This window comes from Condylostylus longicornis, unplaced genomic scaffold (assembly GCF_029603195.1).
Source record: "Condylostylus longicornis isolate FDR11 unplaced genomic scaffold, ASM2960319v2 ptg000084l, whole genome shotgun sequence".
In the NCBI taxonomy this organism is placed as follows: domain Eukaryota; kingdom Metazoa; phylum Arthropoda; class Insecta; order Diptera; family Dolichopodidae; genus Condylostylus; species Condylostylus longicornis.
In genome coordinates this window covers 4,045,312-4,057,729 of record NW_026578052.1, presented here as the reverse complement: position 1 = coordinate 4,057,729, position 12,418 = coordinate 4,045,312, and the positions used below count along the sequence as shown (strand labels likewise).

Here is a 12,418-nt window from a genome sequence, read left to right as displayed (position 1 = left end):
TTGTTCAAGTTTAGGAGAATTTCAGTTAATGAAGGCTTCATGTTGCTTCAAAATGCAACAGTTTATGTTAAGAAGAATTTCGTTATATGGGAGATCGTTTTATAAGTAAAAGTTTAATTGTATTTATTCGCATATAATTGTATTTAAATTAGTTATTCTCTTATTATTGAATAATTTTATTAAATCAAAAAATTTAATTCGTCTATTCAAAATTAAATTAACCCCTTTAGGTTTTTATGGCAATATTATTAAGTATATATGTTTTTAGAATGATTTTGACAATTTTATGAGATGATTATTAACAAAATTTATTTTTTATAGATTTTGAAATATTTTTCTTACTTAATATTTGCTTATTAAATATAGTAGATCCTAAATGAAAATAAATTAATTATTAAATAAATTAATATTAATTTCTTAAGCCCCATACTTATATTATTATTTGTATATTTTTTTATTTTGAAAATTTTAACTTTAAATTTAAAAAAAAAAAATTTAAAATGACTATTATCGTAATTTTAACACAAAAAGAAAAAAATATTTCTTCTTTAAAGTTGTGCGAAAAAATCTATTTAATATTTAAAAATTTTCAAAAATAAATAAAAATAAAATTCATATTTTTTAAGAATGTATGAAATAAATTTAAAATAAAAAATTTATATATGTATATAAAAAGTGATGATCTATAAGTATAAAAGTTAAAATTAAATATTAAGAGTATAAAAAAATAGCAAATAATTTTTGTGGCTAAAATAAATTTAAAATTCTTTAAGAAAATTAATACGTGTGTTAAGAAAGCATTTAAAAAAAAAAATACCCTAGTGTTATTAATTTTAAAAATAAAATGGTGGCATTATGAAATAAATAAAAAATATAAGTAGAAAATATTTTCATAATTTTTTCCACCAATGATTATGAAAAAAAATTATTCTATTTTGAAAAATATTTAAAATTCATTACTCTTATTAAAATTAAGTTTGAAAGTGATCCAATTGGAATATTTATAAAAAAAAAAACGAAAATTTGAAGCTGATTGGAAATTTGAAGTCATTTGGATAAGAATTGGTTAGTTTTGAATTGCTTTTTGATTAAATTTAATTTATAAGACTTTAAGAGAACAAAATTGGGAATTAGTTTAGGAATAAATTTACAATTTTTTATATTATTTGTGTACAATCTTCAATTCTTATTTTACAAGCTATTTAAGTTCATAGCATTGAACCGCAAACTTGTGAATTTAAAATCTATTTTATTTTAATAATATTAAAGAAAATAGCTACTTAGAATTTAAGAATTAAACACTTTAAATATTGAAATTCGTATTTTCCGATAATCATTGATTTATTGATTGACACTCCAATTAGAACATTGTCCTGTCTTGTTCCCATTAAATTCGATAAGAGGTTTAAACGGCGCTTAAAATATTAAATCCAATAATTTGATTTAAATAAGCGTTCAGCTCCAAATAACATACTTTGCAGCCCTTTTTATCCCCAGCTCAGACTAGATTCAGTGTTTAAGCAGTGTTTTCTTTAAGAATAAACGTGTTGTCTCTTAATCTATCTTTTTTTAATCCAGTCAGGTGATGCAGTGTGCCTTATTTGGAACTGAAAATAATTATAATTCTTATGAAACACAAATACTATTGTCTAAGCTGCATATACCTTGCTGTCATATACGTGCTGATTTATACTTAGAAAATATGATTTATATTTTGATTTAATCCAAGCATATCTGTTTCCTCAAATGAATTTCATTTGGTTCTAAAAAATTTGGTTTCATGATTAATATATTATGGTTAATTTTATATATAAGAACTAATTCAAGAAAGAGTAATTATGAAAATTTTACTGATTCTATCATTAATAAAACTGATGATGATTAACATTCTAATTTCTTTTGTAGCATCCGTTCTGCTTTACTTTTGATATCTAATTTTAAGTTAATTTCGCTAGCCCAACATAGGGATTATAGTAGATATAAAGCTCCACAATACACAATACCGGCACATAATTTAAATTTAATATAATGGATAAGGAAAAACATATTTCATAAATCATCATAACAATCATCATTATAAGCATATATGTATAAGGACATTTATCTAGTCTATTTATTACATTTTCATATTACATCATCATACAGGTACAAGATAATAACATTTTATATGTATACATGTATTTATGTGCATTTTATATGTATATTATTTATCTGATTTAATCAACTTTAATCAGATTTCTGATTTAATGAACATAATTTATTATCTACACGACGTGTAAATATTTTCTATAATCCGGAACATCACGTATAAAATATCTATGTATAATATAGAGAAGCCTATGTATAATATAGGTACGTAAACATTTGTATCCGCTTAATATGCTTTGTGAATCACCAGAAATCTCTGCTATTCATAAATCTAGAACATTGAAACAATAACATTATTATTTTATGTGCAACGTGTATATTTAAAATTTTTAGGAACTTACTTCGTGTGTAGGTTTTTTAAATAAAATTTTATTAAGTATAATCTTTCTATTTTACTTAATTAGAAATTATACCCGAAATGAATTCCTAAAAAAGACAACAAAACATTAAAAATTTGTTTTGTTGATTTGAGATTAGATAAGTATATATTATTACTTCTACATATAATCGTACATTCATATACAGTAGTGCTCATAAAAATAGTAACACTTTCTTTTTAAATCAAAAGAAATACGGCCTGAAGTTGCTTTTCAATAGTTGATTCCAAATGTGTTCTTGGAAATAATAATAGACTTTTAACATAAAAAAATAAAATAAGTAACCACTACTTTTAACCTTAGTCTCAATAGGTACTTCTTGCAGTCTGCTCTTAATCGTTTGTCGGTTTTCGTTTTTAGCCGTTCATCGCAAACATGAAGTTTGAATTCAGATTCACCTGAGAAGATAACATTTTCTAAAATATCATTAGAGCAATTTTGGCCCATTTTAATCTTACACTGTTCTTAAAAGGCTTCAAATAAAATTCTTGAACATAGTCCTTGCACTAGGAGTCGTTTACATACTGTAAAAGTTGATAATTTGATTCTATGTACATGTTCCAGCTCCGCGTTTAGATTTATTGAAGTAGTGAATATGTTGTTCTCGGCACGTAAATCCAAAAACTTGTCGTCTACACCTGAAGTTTTTCCTGGTCTTCCAGACTCGTCCAATAGCTCGTTCAGTGCTGTCGTTATCTTTATATATTTTTAATAAATTTGCAATAATAATATTGCCTCTTTCATTTTTGTTTCCAAATTCGACTAATGACAGTCCTTCCTTGTGCAGAGCTATAATAAATAATTTTACATTCGATCTTAATTGCGAGATTTTTTTATTTTATTTTATCTTTGTAATTTCAAAATTAATGTTAACTGAATACAATGCATGTGCCCTACTTTTATACTTGCACAATAGCAAGTCTAATATTAATTTAGAACAAAGATAACGTCTACCTTTTCTTAAATACCTGTTAAAGGTCTTTTATTCTTAAATTTTTAGGTGTTCCGATTTTTATTAACATTACTGTACGTACATAAGTATACTTACAATTTTCTATAATATTGCAATGTAAACTTATTATGTGTTTTACATTGTTTACATGATTTTAATATCCTGAATGGGGATTATTAAAATTAACATAATATATATGATAACTGTGTGTAGGTACAGACAAAACATGGTGGAGTTAAAATACAAAAAAAAAATGAAAATTGAATGCGAATACGAACGGTCATTAGAGAATATTAAAGGTGATATAGGAAAATTGTAAAGCTCGTAAGAATAAAATAGTTTGGAGGATAAAATTTAATACGAAAATACAATAAAATTAATGCCTATATGAAAATTAAAGTTTTTAAATTTATTTTATAATTATACTTTAATAATATTGTAATTTTACTCTATTAATTGACTGTAAATAATTGAATTAAAATTTTTAATAAGGATATTGGTTATTGTTCCAAAAATTCTTAATAAAAATATTTTATAAATTCTAATTTGTATGCAATTTTTAGGAAAAAAAAAATGGTCTATTCATATAATTATAATATTAAATTGAGTAAACACACCTGTTTCTAAAGCAATGTTTGGAATGAGTAAATTAGTTGTATTTAAAATTGTTAGAAAGCTGTAGTTGAAATACTAATCCGGTTGATTCATAAACGTGTAAGGCATTTCAGTTCAGCAGACCTTATCGATGCAACTGGTATTTGAATTAATGAGCGAATATATTAACAAAAAATATCCTACAATATTATTATTACATTTCATATATTACAGGTTTATTTATTAAACGGATGGTAAATCAGTAATTCATTCAAATATTGTTTAAAACAAAATTACAATTTTGTTGTCAATATGGTAACACTCCACCAAGTTACATATAATTAGAAAGATAAAAATTTATTCGTTTTAAAAAAAAAATTTAGGTTTTTCAACCAAATTTATGAGCAAACCAAAAGAAATCCGAATAAGTAAGAACAATCAGTGCCAATTTATGAAAAAACTAGAATTGTGAGTAATAATTTATTCTTTGTAATAGGGACAATGAACCTTATTCTACTCGTAGTTGTCGAAGTAGAGCGACAATTGTCGTTACGACTTGAATTTGATATTCTAAACGGTGATCGCAGTGACACTTGTCGGGAAATAGCAGGAAAATGTGTTTCGGCCATATTCTAGTTGTCTTTCTGATGCGAGATATGTTGTAGTGAAACGACGTTTTTTGTCGAAAAGTATTTAACAAGTGACAAGCAAAAAGGATACACTAAAAATGCAAGTTAAAACAAAACAATTTAACAAAATCATAAAAGATAATAAATTTTATATATAAATTAAATCATAAAATATATAATTTAATTTTTGTTTTTAGCGTGAAAGTACTTATAAATTTGAAGAATTGGAAATTTCATGACAGAGAACGCCTTTTACGGGTACTCGTTTTTCCCTCGAATATATCCAATAAATATACAAAGTCCTCCTTTGGAAGTCTGAAAAAATTATTGTATTGGCTTACACTCCATTTGGCAAATAAAATGGATTAGAGCTGTCTCTAATCCTAAGTCTTTTGATCTTTAATTGTTGTTTTTTTTTTAATATTATCACTACCGGAATCAGATGAATCCGTAAACCATAATGCAAATGACATTTTTTATTATTTAAAAATATGAATATACTACCCTGAACACTTTTTTTAGTTTGAACTTTACTCGCCAAAATTTCTTTTTAAAATGTATCAATTTCACTTGAAATGTTTCATTTTTGATTATTTCTCGCACTCGCGTCACTCAACAATCAGAATATCATATTACAAATGATGTGACAGTTACAACGACAAATGTCTCATAAGTGACGCGACAACTAGAATAAGGCTAGAATGTCTTGCTCACGAGGTGAGAGAAAATTGAACTAACGCTCATTTAATTCTGCTTCTCTTAGTATTAATTTTAGTCCCATTCTCTCTTTGTTATTTCAAGGACTTAATTTGAGTTCAGTACAAAAATATTACAATAATTACGGTTCAAGAATTTGTTGAGTCGCGGTTGAAAAATTTAAGAATCTTATCAAAGTTGAGAAAACGAGAATTTCTAATTCAACATTATTTTCTCATTTTACATAGTAATAAATAATAATAAGAAAAGAATCAAATATCGAGACTCGAATAATTTTTTGTGCTCATTTTTAAGTGATGGATTTCAAATTTTTTAAACAAATTTTAATGTAATCAATCTTTTCAAATAACAATTAATTTAATGCGTACATTTTAATTTTTTAACAATTTTGTTTAGTGAGCACCAAAAAAAAATTTCTATATTTTTCTCAATAATAAAAACATTTAATTTTATTTTAAATTTTATTCTAACAACAAAATTTTATTTTTGTTTATAATAGAAGTATTTTCAGGTTTTTTCTATTTTAAAAATATTTTATTTTTCATTATAAACAAATGACTATTTTATGGAAAATAATCTAATTGAATTCAATTTGATTTTACGTACGCACGTCCATAACATTAACAACTACTCATATATATTATATAATTATATACATAAATAGAAAAACACTCTCTTAATATTAAAAAAAAAAAATAAAAAAAAAACAATTAAATATTTGATTTTCGCTTCAAATTCAACTCAATTCAATTTAGAAATATTTTTTTGTTTCATAATGGGCCAAATGTAGCTACCCTAAAATATACAAACCACATCCATTAAACTCATATAACACATTCATTTTCTATATTAAATTAACAATTTCCACTCTAAAAAGAATGCGAATTTTGTTTTTTTTTCCTCATTTTTTTAATATTGTTATATAATAATTTTATAATTCATAAAATATGATGAATAGTTTTCATATAGTATTTTAGATATTTATATATATATATATAAATATTTTAGAAAATTTATATTTTAATATTAAGTAAGTAAACGGAAATTTTCAATTCAAATAGAACACTCTACCCACATATTGTATTTGTACAATATTATAAGTGAAGCGTGTTGTCCATCCGCGACTCTAATTATTCATTCATTCACAGCATGATGACGGTGATGATGATAATGATAATGATGAATAATAATCTATTCTATATAACTATATTAAAAAAATGATGTATTTTTATTATAATTTTTAATTTATATTTATTTGACAGCATATAAAAGTGCAATACATAATTGTATAGAATTTACTTACAAGTTCCAAATAACACACATACAGAAAATGTATATACAGAATGAGGATTAACAAATGAACAGAAAATTTTAATGAGTGACTACACAAGGTCTTTATAGTGCAGTTAATAAATTTAATAATTCTATATTTTTACATACATACATAGTTGCAATAAAATTCTGTTAGGGCTAATGTAATAAATATGCAATGCTTTACTCTAGTTATTTTTAAATTTTAATCGATATTTTTATTGTAATTACACAAAAATAAAATTTTTTTAAATTCTGTTTCTAAATTGGGGAGTTTACATGAAAAAGAATAAAAGAATTTCAATTATTTTACAATAAAATACTAGAGTCCATATGTTTCAGTTACTATACATACATTTTTTACTTATATACGTAAATGTCAGATTGCTGATTCAACATGTGTTTTTTTTTACAAAAAATGATGTCTGGTAGACAATATTACTTATTTGAGTAAGTGGGATTGTCTATAAATAAAATTCTATATTTATAAAATGAAATTTTGTTTTTAAAAACGGTCTATGATATCAACATGTTGAATTTTATTTTAATTTTGCAGCGACATCGTTCTTTCGTATTAATGATATTAGTCTTTTGATGTATAGCTATACACATTTTTTTAAAGAATTAAAAAATTTGTTGAATTCTTAGGGAAATTTTTTGAAATTTCAAAAGAATTTGTTTTATTTTTAGAAAAAAGAAAGTAGGTTATGTTAATGAGGTGACATCCAAGCGTGACCTAGAAAATTTAATGGCAGATTTGATTTGAAGTATGAAAGAATTATATTACTTGTATTGTTAAGCGCAACTCTGACACAGGAACGCTCCTATTCTTAAAATTTCAAAAAGCAGAAAGTCGAGAATTACCTGTGGAGCTGTAAAAATTGTTTCCTTACAAAAGTTTTACTCTATCATGAAGGTTTGTGCAATGGCATATAGCAGTGCACAATAGATGCAAGACATCTTGTATAATTTAGAATACTTAAGTATTTTTTAACAAAATCCTGTAAAATGTGTTTTTTTTTTTAACATATGCCAGTTAAAATTACCTACAAACTAGTTCCGAATAAGCAAACATAGTTATTAACGCTATCAAACAAAAGAACAATGTCTAGAACACCGGCAAAACATGGGTTAAATTATTTATCTATAAATAACACTCACAACACATGATTTTATTAAAAAACAATAAATAAATTTGCGCACATTTCCTTAATTATTATAGCTTACCAAATTCATTAAAGATTTATTGCAAATAAGATCTTTCAGCTAAATACACTGTATTTTTAATTTGTTTATTTATTTAAAATAAATTGATAATATAAACAAATTGGGACACCAAGAATTCATTAATCGAGCTACGGCAAAGCAAAAATAAAAATCAACAAATTAAATAAAAAAAATTCTGCTGATCGTAAATCTTTTTATCAGCATATAAAACTTTTTAATAAATTCAAGTTAAATTACAATACGGCATATCATACACGTTCTTATTAATTCAAGGTCTAAATTCATATTTCTTTCTCTCTATACTATTGTACGAATTTATAATAAATAAAATTTTAGACTCCGACTGTTTCAATTTATTTTAAAATTTAAGGATGTATTGGACTGTGAAATAAGCTGTAAAATAAAATATTTGTGATTATTTTTGCTGTCATCATCATTTTCTCTTTATTTTTTGTTTTCTTCGTCTTCTAAATTAATGCAATCCAGATTCGCAGAGTAGAATATCAAAAAAAAAAAACAACAAAAATTTATAAAGATAAAAATCTTATAATAAATTTTGTATAATAAATTTTAATAAACTTTAAAGAGAATATATTTTGAGGTAAACTTTTAGTCTGAATGACGATGGTATCCTCGTGTGAAACCCACTGAAATTGTAAAACTATGATGATGCTAGTCGGATATTTGTGCTTGTATATTGCAGTGTGGACTGTTTGTTACTAAAATTAAATTATTTTTTTCTAATTGAACATATTAAGTTAAAATGGCGAATCAAAATTCCGAAAATGAATGACATTACGTCTGACAGCTGTTGCTTAGATCAAACATCAAGCATCTCGCCAAAAAGGCACAATGAACATTGCAAATAAGTTTAAGAAACTGATAGGTGTCATCAATTACAGGAAAGGCAGGTGAAAAGAATGGACGATAAAGGTTAAATAGAAGGAGGAGTATAAGAGAAGGGAAAACTTGTCAAAATTTTCCTAATACTGTCCATTGCCTTCAAAATGTTTAATTTACTTAATTGTAATCCTTGCATAATTTCCAATTTTAATTTCAAAATAAATTTGTTTTTGCATACGAGTACAAAAAGTATGGTTTGTTAATATAGAACAGCAATAGGGCAAAAATGACCGACCATACCAGGAAATATTAAGCAATATTCTGTTTGAGTATTTTTACAAATTTCCTTTTGATTTTTTGAAAAATCAAAAAAAACAAATTTTAAATCTATATATTTTTTTCTTTTAATAAATAAATTCAAAATGTATAGTAAAAGTTCAAAACTAAAAATTTTTGAAATAACAAGAACTATATAGAGCTAATAGAATGACAGAATAAATCCACTAAAAAGAACTTTATGTTTGTTATTCTTTTCTTCTATTACAAGAGATTATAATTATAGAAAGTTTACACTAGTCTATATGATTACATTGAGCATTTACAGACTTAATAAAAATTTGTTTTGATTTCAGCGAGTATTATATTTGTGTGGCTATGAGGAGAAGCTTTTTAAATTATTTTCTAAGACAACACAGTTTTCCAAGAGAGGATCAACCCCTCATGTGAATTATCTCAAAGTAGATGCGATAAATTAAGATTTATATTTATGAAAAATTCATAATAGAATTTTATTGCAAGTTGACTTAAACTGTTTCTATTTTATACCATCGAATTTATTTTTAGATTTTATAAATTAAAAATTAATTAGAAACAATATTTTTTTCTGTTTTCAAACAAAAGTATATTTTTTGTTTGGATGATTTTGTTCAAATAAAGATTAATATACTCGTAGTTCAATGTAAATAAATAATTTAATTAAAAAAAATTTTCAAGAATAAATCCATTTTAAAATAATTGTCATCATACTAATAAGCTATGTGATAAAACATAACAGCTGTTTCAGTTTCTTTGTTTAACATGGTGCGGGGTGATTGTTAATGATTAAATTATCTTTCTTCTTTTTATAAGAAATCGTAGGTAATTAACAAAAATTTAAAATATTAATTTTGTAATTATTTATTGAAAAAATCGAAAAGCAAAAATTGTTTGAAAATTAATGAATTACAAGAAATTTAGAAAATAGCAAGGAAGGAGGAAGGGCAATGTGAGTTTGTCTTATTGGCAATAACAAATGAACATTTGTCTAAAGTTTTCTATCAATAAATAAACTGAGTTTTCTCAAATTGTCTTCTAGATTAGACCGCCTCGTTGAAGCATTTGTGACAATGATACTTATTATTATAATTCTAGCTGCCGACTAATTCACTCGCCCCCCTTCGCTAATAACACGACAGAGGATTAATACCGTTACTTCACCAGTTGAGATTTATTCAGTGTTCTGACTTTTTCGACATAATTAAATTTTTCAGATTACAATTTGCAATATCCGCCACCTCATCTTTCGAGTTTATTGATCTTATACAAGCTATTACTTATACAGGAATGTAGAATGCCGGTGGAGAATAGTTTTCTTTACACATGCAGCGAATTGTTTTGTAAATTCTCTCAAATTTTGTTTTGAATTTATACTCACTTTACTATCAACCAATTTATTCTCAGTCGTGCTACAACTCTTTTGGTTCATAGATCAATACTAGCTACATAAATAAAAATTTTTGTGCTTACTTCTTGTGCTCAATTTATATAAATTAAATTTTTTAAATAACTTCGTTTATACCGAACGTCTTTTCTACAAATTTATCCTTGTTCTCCATTTTTCAATATGTTTAAAAATTACTGTATGATTTATTAAAATTTATGAGGTTACACAGTACTATTTAAGACTGGTTCATGCATGTGAAAAATTGATAGAAAGTATGATAAATTTAAAAAAATTATTTTAAAACTCATGTTGCTTTTCTTTTCATGAAAATAATGAGATTTTTTATTTAACTTAGAAAATTTTATGAAAATTTTTGCAATAGATTTTCTATATTATGTTTGTGGATTGCATTTATACTTATACAGGAAATGAATGATGAGCAGAAAATTGAAATTAGGTCAAATTTATTCAATTGAGTAAAAAAAAAATCAAATTGTAAAAAAATTATTAGCTTGATGCGAAAAAAATTAATTTTAAAAATTTTATTGAATTTGAAGGAGTTTCCCGGGACTCAAACCAAGCAACTGATACTTTTTATATTGTATATTCGATGTTATTGGTCAAAATGGTTTGTTAAATTGAGCATCGTGTAGACTTAGGGTTTAATTAGGCTTAAAGCTTAATCCACCATTTTTTAAGTTCTGAGATCGTAGAACTAGATTTCATTTGTAAAATAATTAATTTTCTTGGAATTTGTTTTAGAAAAAGAAAATATTTTATCCTTTTACCCTAAATATCCTTAATTTTTATTTGTGTTTTTTTTCATTCACGTTATTTTCTAAGAACGTGCTTTCATCCTGTTTCCTTTTTAATATTTTTGTTTTTGAATAGACGAATAGTTGAGAAGCTTATACAAAATAAACCATTATAAACATTTTCATCAATTAACCATTTTCTAAAATTCCAAAATCACTGATCCATTAATGTTTTCATACCAATATCCCGTTAACGGTCCTATATTATGTACTTGTGTATAGTCCTGCATTTTGCTTTTATTTTCTTTCACACTTTCCATTCCTGGTTTTTTCTTGTTATATACCTACTTAATTAAATTCGCTACAGGACAATGAGCTTAAAATTTTTTTGTTTTTTTTTTTTGCCATTTTTGACGGAACAACAAAATTATATTTAAAGAAAACAAAATTAAAAAAAAAAAAAATTATTTTACAAGGATAATATGGAAAATTATTGTAGAACAAAACAAAATGTTCACTTTAAGGCAATTGTGAAAATTTTTAATGTCTTTAGGTTATTGTAAAATTTAATTTCAATTTTTAAAGATAAGAAAAAAAATTTTTTTACAGAATTTTTTGAAATTATTTAATTCTTGTTTTTTTCTTACAAAAATGTGCATTTATTTACTCTTATATACTCTGAGATTTCGTTCAGATTTTTAAAAAAATTTTCTTATACCAACTTACATTGTATGAAATTAATTATAAGGTCATAAAATTAGAAAATAATAATGTGAACTTTGAATATAAAACATAAATATATAAAATGTGAATAACATTGTACATATATAATAAACATTTGTACAAATTTTTCACAAAAAATGTTGCCAAATAATTTTTAGTTTCATTATTATAATATACATATATATATATATATTTGGTATGTAAGAATTTATTTAAAAATCTATGTAGCATTTTAAATCGTCTCAAGTTCAATATGTTTAACCTTGCGACAATATTGTTAATGAATTAATTCAAGAGACATCATAAAATTAGGAAATATTTCTGTGGCAACAAAGAACAATTGTCTAAGTCCACTTGTTACAAAATCAAGATATTAAAATACTTGAATTCAGTGTATTCAAATTTATAATTCAGAAAAATTGATTGGATTCGAACAATTC

The 12,418-nt window shown here is 24.3% G+C and overlaps 1 protein-coding gene across 4 annotated transcripts in view; it reads left to right on the top strand.

The window, feature by feature from the left end:
* Positions 1-748: 748 nt before the first annotated feature.
* LOC129613622 (adenylate cyclase type 2) overlaps positions 749-12,418 on the top strand; it is a 120,838-nt gene continuing 109,168 nt past the window's right edge. For all 4 annotated transcript variants that reach the window (XM_055527756.1, XM_055527758.1, XM_055527759.1 and 1 more), the window contains exon 1: positions 749-1,065. The gene's annotated coding sequence lies outside the window, so the exon portion shown is untranslated. The remainder of the gene's footprint in view (positions 1,066-12,418) is intronic.